The sequence below is a fragment of the Melanostigma gelatinosum genome, assembly GCF_949748355.1.
Source record: "Melanostigma gelatinosum genome assembly, chromosome: 1".
NCBI lineage: Eukaryota > Metazoa > Chordata > Actinopteri > Perciformes > Zoarcidae > Melanostigma > Melanostigma gelatinosum.
Genome location: NC_136634.1, coordinates 10106938 through 10117497, shown reverse-complemented (window position 1 = coordinate 10117497; position 10560 = coordinate 10106938).

Below are 10560 nucleotides of genomic sequence, written 5' to 3'. Positions count from 1 at the left end.
AACAAGCCTAGTTGCTTTCTTGCCGAGAGTTAGCTGAGAAGATTGACACTACTCCCATGGCTCGTGTTAAGTGAATTTGAAGAAGACATAAAGCAGGAAAAAACAGATGGACCTATAGGTAACAAAATCCACTACTCTAGACTAAGGCTTAGTAGTTTACTTGAATCGCCAATGGCACAGTGATGACATCATAAAACCATGTGTTTTTACATTCAGATTTTTGTATGAAATAATGTATAAATTGTTAATTAGTGAGCTTTAAAGGTGTTTGTAGCCATACTTTGGACAAAGCCAGGCTAGCTGTTTCCCCCTGTTCTTCTCTTAATGCTAAACTAAGCTAACTGGCTGTTGGCTGTTGCTTCATGTTTACCATGCATGAGCCTCGTAGTATCAATCTTCTCATCTAACTCTCGGCATGAAGACAACGGAGCTCATTTCTCAAAGTGTCAAACTATTCCTTTAAGTAAGGCGGTTTTCGATTAATATTTGCTGCAGTGGGACAGTGAGTGTAAACCAGCTGAAGGGGTGATTGACTGCACCAGGAACTAAGGGGAAATACACCGCATGAACTGACATGCTGAATGTCTCCTGGGTTAACTGTCAACCAGGAATGTGTCCTCAAAGTGTACATTGTCTTGTGTGCTGCTACTGAGGGCTCTCCCTTGCTCGAGTCAGCATCTAATGTAGAAACAGACTTGCTCACAGGCTCTCCTAGATGGTAAACGTCTGTAAATGCATCCAGATAGGACGTGACAACTGTCTCAGGAGAACCGCAGACATGAGAGGAAGACAGTCTGGGTGCTGTCTGAGAGGCTGCTAGGGGAACTCTGGCAATGGCTTTAACTCAAAAAAAAGTACTGACTTGTTGCAGCTTTGAAAGTCAGTGTACTGTAACTGTGGTCACTGTCAGCCACCATCTTTTTCAGGGTTGAATCTATGTATGGTGACAGCACTGAAACCGCACAGCCGTCTCAGAGTGACACAATGAGGCAGAGCTTCTTTTTTTTTGCAGTGCCACTTCAGAAATATGACGCAAACACTGCTCTGAAGTTCTCTTGAGTAGTCTTTTGGTACTTGAGTTCTTTTGGACTGAATGAGGTGAATGGCCTGGTCCTTCCACTCCAGAGCCAAGGCTCTTCTAGGACTCTGTGCGTGGAGCTGTGAGCCCTTGGTATGGCTGCCTCTTCAGAGATGTTGTTGTTGGATTATAAAAGCGGGGCCGGATGCTTTCAGGATGGAGCCAGCCGCCGTGCTCCGCTCTCACGGGCTCATTTGTTAAAAGCTATAGTCTTTCTTTTCCCACATTGCTGAAGTGTGTACTTCCTGTGTGCATTTGTAGCTTAAGCTCCTTGCTCAAGTATAATTGTATTCCTCACTTAATCAAACAGTGGAATATCTGCAGATGAAAGGTTGTACCTCTGAGTAGCTGTTGCTGGACACTGAGGGGGTCATTGTCTCGCCTTCCGCTGATCTACCTCTTGATGGAAGGCTTTCAGCAGGTTCTCATGCGAGAGCCCATGCTGCCTTGTTCTATTTAGAGGAGGGCTACACTGCCGACTAAGAAACGAGAGTGGCCTAAGTGTTTTACAGCAGCTCTAAACACAAGAACATACTCAAATTCTCTACTTCTTACTTCCAAGACTTAAAGACCATACAGAAAAGCGAGAGGGGTCTGGTAGGCCAATATGTGGGCTTGCACATGCAAAGCACTGTGAATGCTTCTTGTTTTGTAGTTGCCAGGCATTGATCACAGTCCACCAGAATCCTGGCTGGTTCTTTTGGCTGGCTTTCTGTTTCCTGCCCTCCCCGATCCATCACACAGAACATCAGGTTGGGTTTTTCTTTGTTTGTTTTTTTCCCCCCTAACAGCTAGGGACTGGCACCGTGCTGAAATGCAGAATAATAATCCCCTAATCACCTGAGGATTGCCAGTCCTAGGTTTTATCTGCAGTGGATATCAAAGCCCCCAGTGCCTAGTGATTACAGCATTTGATCTGGGTAATAATGTCTTCACTGTTGCCCTGCCTCGGGCCCGAAGGCAGTGCAGCTCTAATCCACAGTGCATTCTAGTGGAATCGCATTACACAAAGACCACCAGGGTTTCTCCTCCAGAGAAGAGGGGTGGGGGGGTTAAAGGAGGAGGTTGCCATGGAAACAAGCTGCTCTCCCTGTGCATCTCCCTCTCCCTCACACACACAGACACACACACACACGCTCTCTCTCTCCTGGGATAGATAAGCAAAGGACAGGTTCTATGTTTACTTTCCATGGGCCCTCCAATCCCTGAGCAGGCTGAGCCCTGATAACACGAGGCCTGTACAGCCACCGACCACCGACAGCAGATAAGCACCCCAGCAGAGCAGAGCAGTCATCACCCTCCACCCAGGATGAACAAACCTGCGAGACCCGGATTCATTTGGATTAGGCTGGATTGCTGCTGCTTTTGCTGCCGCTGCTGTGTTCAGACTACTGATGTTCACAGGACTTTTCTACACGACAACTTGGTGTTGCACTTCACCCCGTGGAGTCTCAGAGCTAGTCAGAGGACATGGGCACAGTAATGGACTGGATGCTATTTTAGATATTGAGGTCAAGGGACTGTCTGCACTGGGCAGGTTTGTGTCACCGCAGCTGGAGGGCCGCGAAGATGGGAAAGCTTAATTCCTCTTGATGTGTCCTGCAGAGCAGATGACCACACATTATCAGTATGTTATTTCACCATCTTCTCATTCCTGCCCTTTTTGCAATGGCCGTTTTCCATTGGAAGGCCAGTCGGGACATCCCTTTGTATTTGTTCCAAGTGTCCACTAAAACTCAGTAATGCAATACCCAGAGTAATTAGATTTGTGATACTAATGCCCTGAGAAGGAACCAACATGCTCTTTGATGTTGAGATCAAGACAACTACAAGTACGTCTTTATTATGTGCATTATGCTAACATGGTAATTATATTTCCACACACACTCTTTGAGTCAGGCACAGCTGGAGGTGTATAACAACATGACTAATTACAGAGGAAATAGTGGTATTGAGCTAAAGTGGTGGGAGCTGGATTTCCCTTTGGCCCAGTCTTCTGCCTGTGTTTACTTGTAAGATTTTTAATTTAATTTTATAAATCTGATTGACAGCTTGAGCACATACTCTGAATTAAAAGAGCGGGATTGTCCACTTAATATCAATTGCTTGTAGGCCTATATTTCCTAAGTAGATTTATCTCAGTTAGTGTCAATAATTATTGTCTCTGTTGATTCAACACCATGTAATAAATACAGTATATATATTACTAATGTATTACTTACTGCACATTTCCTAAACTGCATCAGGCCTCCTGTCTGTTGTTCTCTTTGGGGCTGTTGAATAATATGAGATAGCCACTACAGTGATACTTAACACTGTACTTTTGTTAAACTAATGCAAGAGATACAAGACATATTTATGGAATATTATGTCGTGGTTCCTTTAACTTTATGGATGAATTAATAAGAAAAACATGCAACCATCAGTGTCTACAGTACATATTAGGGCTGGGCAATAATTCAACATGCTAATTTATCATCTTTCAATGATAAAATGAAAAGATACTGTGACACACAATTATGTCTTTTTAATTGATAATAACGAACACATTTCTCAGAAAATCTGATTATTTTGCACTAGAGTTCTTGATTAAATGAGAAAGTAGTCAGTGCTATTATTTGTCAAGTATTTAATTCACACAAGAGTCAGTGAAACCTTGTTATTTCATATCGACTATTTAATTAATTACTGGAAACATGCAACATCTGATATATATATATCGTTATCGAGATATAAAATGACCGATAAAAATGCACCTCATCAGCTCCACATTATAAATCGTCGACACACACTATTTCCTGATAACATTTTTAAAAGTGTAAATTATAAAAAATAAAAAAGGTACAATTCCGCCCATCGAATTGCAATTAAGTCACGTGCACCTGTGTTCTCTGTCCTGCTGGTTTAATCAGAGCAACTAGATGTTCTGCTAGCTTAAAACAAACCATTACGTTTACCTTTAACATTACCGCCACCACACTGTGAGATTTAAGCATACGACACAATAATGACATTTACCTCGACTAGAGCAAATGTTCCAGCTGTGGATTACCGAGTCCTGTACGAGTCGCGCTAACCGGAAGTCTTGAATCAAGGACGGAAGTGAGGAATTTACCCATGTGGTCTGACCAGCAGGGAAGTGGACTGCTGCAGGGGGTGATTTAATATTGTTTTTACAGACGTGTTGATGCCGTGAAGAGTTGTCACTATCGGGATTCATTGCAGCCGCCATTCATTGAAGATAACCACATTGCTCCAGAGGAAACCTCGCGACAGCCACCTGTGAAGCCTTCAGTGGGTGAGTGGCTGGAATCAGCTGATGTGACAGCAGCTCCAGATACATTTTCCACGAACTTGTGTTCTTTTGTGTTAAAAAAATAATAATGTGGTTCAAAATTTTTACAGATTTTCACAGAAAAAAAATCTTTTTTGTTCTCTTAAATTATAATCATGATGTCATCACAATCCCATAGACATGTGTCATTTTTCAAACTAAAATAAGAGTTAAAAATAACTGATGATAATAATTCAATAGTTTGAATTGAAGAATCGTTCGTTGGTATATGTCTACTTCAGGTCACACTTCCTAATTATAACTTCACAGGAGCTGCTGAGTTTAGAGTCCAGCCTTGTATCGTTCTCTCAGCACAGTAGATTGACCAGTGTGAGGGAACGTTCATATTCCTGCCCATTATCTGAGAAATATTACTCTCCCCATATGTAACATTTCACGCTCTGTTCGGCAACACATGGAGCTGTTGCTCTGCTGGCAGAAAATGCTCTCATGTCAGTATTGCTTGGAGTGCACTGTAGTCCTCACTGGAGAGGTGCAGAGAGCAGCCTACACTATAAAGGCGTATACGTTGATAACAAGATTGTCGTCTCTTGGCTTTTTTGGAAAGCTCTTACACATATAAGTAGTGAAGTGGCTGCATGATCTCTGTGCTGGAGAGCTCCGCCCTGTTCAAATACTACTTGAGGCTCAAGTGTTATTCTCTGCCACAAAGTGATACACCTACGGGTTCTCAGGATAAAAACATTTTGTTGAGAAAAAGTTTCTATCTTGACCACCATTACATAAAATCCAGTAGTCCGGATAGCATTGTTGATTTGTATTAGTGGATACATTGTTTGAAAATAGGGGAAAATGCCCGTTGTAATTTTCCACAGCCCAAGGAGATTTATTCCACTAACCCAACGGGATTCAGGTTACTGTCATGTATAACAAAGAAAAGCCTTTGAGACGCTGGGATTTGATTTAAAAATGTTGGCAGTTATGTTCTTGTCAATATATACATATTAATCAATTTATCAACTGTAGACTTATTGTTGCAGCTCTAATGTTTTGCTGAAATGTACTGTTTTTGTCTTTATGGGGACAGTTGTGAGTAAAACCATAGATATGATTTTACGATCAAGACTGCTCTGCAGGGTATTTACTTTTAGGTAAACCCAGGAAAATGCTGACACCAGACTAATGAGATTCATTTGATGAAATTGTTCGTGAAACTACATTTCTTGCCCGTGCTTCCGGTCTCTGGTGAATTCATTTTTTTTCCCCCTGGTAAACACTTTATTTCTATTCCTGTTTGGTTCATTGAAGCATCTGTCATTCCCAGTGCTCCCACTGCGCCTGACAAAAGCAGAGCCATGTTAGATTGAAAAGACAGAGAGGCAATCTTTCAAATGGATCTCTATTCGAAAATATATTATGACATAATCATGTTTTCTCCCTAAAAGCCCAGGGGAGGCCTGTCTGTCAGATCGCAGTCCTCTCTTGGCTGCCTGGCCTGAACAGAAACAGCAGTTGTGTGTTAATAGAACCCAGAGGCACTCTGAAACCTTACCCATTCTGCTTTACGCTCTCAGCCAGGAGATTAAAGTCAGGGAAACATTACAGGAGGCTGGATAATTGCCCCTGTGTCTCCACCAGACAAAAGGCAACGCTCCGGCAATTCCCTCGGTAAATTGTCAAGAGAGGCTCAAGGATCCTTCAAGGCTGCAGCAAATTGTACAGTGCTGTCTAACAAACTACCAATCTCTGGATATTATGAGGCTTCCATATATCCTTGGCCATAATGACAGCTTGCACTGCTATAATGGAGTGCAGACACAGGATGGCTTTTGTGAACACACTTCCAATAGAAAAATTACTACCTCAGTTCCCAGTCTGCGCTTTGCTTTTTTTCCTTTTGTTCCCATTTGTATTTTGATTTATTCCGCTGTCATTTTTTTATTTTTTGCTTTTATTCAGATGCGAGTGTTGGCTGCTGCCACCAACAGATGATTGCAACCTCTACTCCTGAGGGCCACTTGATCCTCTGACAGGAAGAAAAAAAAAGAAAATCTGCAAGCAGTTAATGAGTTGCCATCCATGCCTAGTGTTAAAGGCGTCTACAAATTAACAGAGGCTTTTGTCAGGGCTCTCCCTCGCTCTTCCCTGCTCTTGCCACCACTTTCTCCCCCCCATCTCATGCTCCCTCCTGCTCTTCAATCAATTTCCCCCCTCTACCTGCCTGCTTCACGCTCCGGTGGCTACGTGGCGGGAGCAGCGCTGTCTGGCTTTGGCTCTGAGCAGCGCTCATTGTCAGTTCGGTTCATGTTTAGAATTAACCATTTCATGACAACAAAAGAAATTAATTGGTGGTTTAAGCCTAATGAGACGTCTGTGAAATTAACGGGCCTCATCAATAGAAACAAATAAAATCCTTCAGCTTGTTGTTGTGGAGCATTATTCTGACAAAGCTTTTGACACAATGATGAATAGCAGGTCAGGAGAGACCATCTGTGCGTTTTTAAACCCCTGCAGGAGGGGGATGGAATGTGGGCTGGCTCGAAGAGATGGTGATAAAAGAGGGAGAGGGATGGGAGAAAAGAGGAGAGAGAGGGGGGGGGGGAGCTGAGAAAAAACAAATTCACCGGCTTTATTCATCGCTCCTTTAGCATGATACCGCTGTCTAACCATGGTTACAAAGGAAATCAAAAACAGGGGCATTAGCATGTGAAAGGCACTGGGTCTCTGACTATGCGTCCAGAAAGCCAAAGAGCTCTGATTTCGAGGGATATTTAACCTCCATTCAGACGGCAACAAAGGCCTGGCTGTCGCGCTGAGAGCAGTGGTTCAGCCTGATTGGGGCTCGGGGGGGGGGGGAGGGAGGAAGGAAGGAGGGGACAGCAGGATCACAGACCTCATTTGTTCCCCCTCTTTACTTTTGCCTGTCTCTATTCCCACTGAAGAGCAGCATTTCCTCTCTATAACACCCCCCTCCTCCTCCTCCTCCTCCTCCTCCTCCTCCTCCTCTCAAAGTTGTAAATGTATGACCTGAGGAATAAATTGGATGGGAAGGAGGAGCGGAGCGGAAGAGGCGGCAGAGAGAGAGAGAAGTAATACATCTCTATCGTGTTCGGTGACCTTTATTTACGGCGCAGTGAGTTACATTGTTGTTCATGTTACGTGTCTGCCTCGCTTCCTTTTGCTTTTAATGCCCCAGCATGGAGGTTGTGGACGTGATGGAGGCGGTTATCTGCCTGTCTTCAGCCCTACCCCCCCCCCCCCTCTTTTGCTCTCTGGCCACCCAGCAGGGCCGGCCCAGCCCAGCCTGTTTGTGTATCATGGAGGAACTGTTTGCTTTCCTGCGCTGATCAAATAAACAGGCCGTGTCTTTGGGGGCGGAAGGTTGGAGGAGTGGTGTCTGTGTGTTGTTTAGCTCTCTGGGTGTAGATAAGGAATTGTTTGATGGGGTAGAGAGAAACGAGAGCGATTTAGGTCAGCTAATCTGATTTACACAGAGATGGTCTGGCCATTGCAGGGAGCAGTAATTACATAGAGGGATTAGAACCCCCCCCCCCCCCCCCCCCCCCCCCCCCCCCAAAGCTCCCAACCTACAGAGAGGGGTGGAGCCGGAGAACTGCTCGAGTGTGTTGCAGCAACAACAGCTTGAGCAACTCTTGGTGCAGATTAAAAATGGCCGAGATGGCCGCTAAAAACAAAAGGGGGCCCATTTGGCTAAAGTAGTATTACTTAGCTTATTTACACGCATTTACATCAGCTGCTTTGATCCCACAATTATCAGAATTTGTTTTCTGTGGCCAAATATCACAGTCGTGTCTGCCAGGGAATCCGGCGGTACCAGCTGATGTCATTTGTCACGTTGTTTTTTTGGGGAATTTGTTAGCAAAGTACACATGAAATGAAATCACATGTTGTGTTTCCCTCTCTGTTACAGCTGCAGCTGTTTTTGAATGTGCTCACTTTGCAGATTGATGACTTTCAGCCTTGACATTCTGTCCACGATGAGCTGTTATTCAATGGTTCTGCTAGGTACACTGAGCAAATGTTCAGCGCTTCTCCCGATGCCATTTGTGTGGGTATTTAAAATGCACAGCTGAATAATTGCACTGCCAGAGCCATTACTTCATCCACAGGAATGACTTGCATGCTTGGCTGCTGCTTCTAGAGTGTGCTTGGCTAATCCACTCATTGCTTTGTGCATTCAGTGCTGTGAACCATAGGGCACCCCGCTTGGATGCCCGTGCATAAATTACTGCCATGGAATATAAAGTGCTGGGAGGATTTTCCTTAACGATCGCCAACGCTTTAAACGCTTCTGCTTCAACAGTCGATACTGCTCAGCCCATTCAATTATTCAGCGGCCCGTCCCTCATTAACAAAATCCTGACCTTGACATGTCTGCCCTATTTCTCTCCCCTGACAGACTCGGCTCTCCAAACGACTCTGTTTGCTCTGATATTGGCTTGGAAATCCATGCATATTGATAAGTTGTTTGCAGTGTAATTGAAAATGTCAGTTATGAGGCCCAAGCAGGCAAAGGTCGGCCCCAAGAACAAAAGCTGACAGGCTGCTATGTATGGAGCATATGTAGTAAAGGGATGAAGGAGAGTCGAATGAATTATCTTGTATACATTTAATGCACGTTTGTGTTCACCATGTGCTCACAGCACCAGTGAAAACAAAGCGAGAGGAAGATCTTTTAAGCTCAGGTAATTACGTGACTCTCCATTTTGATAAAGTTATATGGATCAGTTTGTGGTCACTTGATTGAAATTCTAATCCGTCTCCAAAGGTCAAATGGTTCATCATTCATACCTCATGGTCTGGGTAAATATCCACAGCTCAAACATTCGATAGGACTTATGAATATGCTCAACCGATTGGTAACGCGCCGTCTCTGGAGGAGCCCCAGGTGTGTCTGCGGGCGCAGTCTCATCCCGGGGACGGGTTTTACCTTGTGCATCGGTGATGCGATGTGTGTCAATCAAAAGCCGCCAAACACACTGCATCCCTGAGCAGTACCCGCTCAACAATCTGATCGTCTTAATCCGCTCCACGAGGGCGGGGGGGGGGGGGGGGGGGGGTGGGAATCCACGGTTTAAAGTGCGAGCCACTATTTCCACACAAACAAAGATTTTGAACCTCAATCCCCGGGAGCCTCAGCTGGCCGCCGTACCCGGTGCTGCCTGCAGGCAGAGCGGTGACTGCCTGCTGGTTCTTTAATCGATTGCTAATGGGTTCAATTCCATCGTCGAGGAGCTGCTTGGAACCTGGCCCTGAGACTGAATGAAGTGGAAATACCATTTGCGGCTTTATGAGCCGTTATACTGCAGCGAGAGACCTCTATTCGCCATGCTTCATAGCACTGCCGAGAGTTTTGCACCACCGCTTGATGGTTTTTCTTATGCCGGCTCCTACTGCTTTCGTCTCAGTGCTCTCCATTTACACTGTGCCCTAAAGCATTTACATCCATTCAATCTACAACAAAATTGCTTTGCTTTGCTGCATTTTTCACAAGGCGTGATGTGTAGGGTAATAAGCATAGTATATCTCCCTTGTACACATGAGGGCCTAACAGATTCATTCAATCTTTAAGCTGAGATATTATTCATCAGTTAGCATCAGTAGCGTGTAGCTACGGCCCTGTGCAACTCAAAAGGCTTCTGGGATCACTGTGTCGTATTACCCACAGCAACGAGCACGCAGCTCGGTTAGGATGAAATATGTGAGCAGCGGATAACTTATGACACTGCAGTTGTCGTTTTTATTTTATTTTATTGCAGTAGCATGTTTCCACCTTCTGTAGCTCTTTGCAGTCAGCAAAAGTTGTGCCTCACACTTTACTCTCACCGGCTTACAGATCTGCCCAGATTTCTGCAGCGCTCTTATGCGAGCTTGCTCTGGCTGAAATGCAAAGCTAAGCAGCCAGCACTGCTCTACATTTCACATCCAGTCCCAGCAGACATGTGCTCTTTGAAGCATTTCTGGGCCAGGGATACAAGTCTTGTTTGTTCAGTACTTCTGGAGAAGAAGAAGAAAAAAAAAATGCAAGCTATTTTTTTCTTTCACTATGGCAGAGAGTAACATTCTTTGACGTCTCAACAGAAAGCCTTGTGTTACAGCGCTTGCTGCCAGATGCCTTGATAGAATCACCCGTGTCAAACAGGAAGATAAATAAACGCTTCATTGA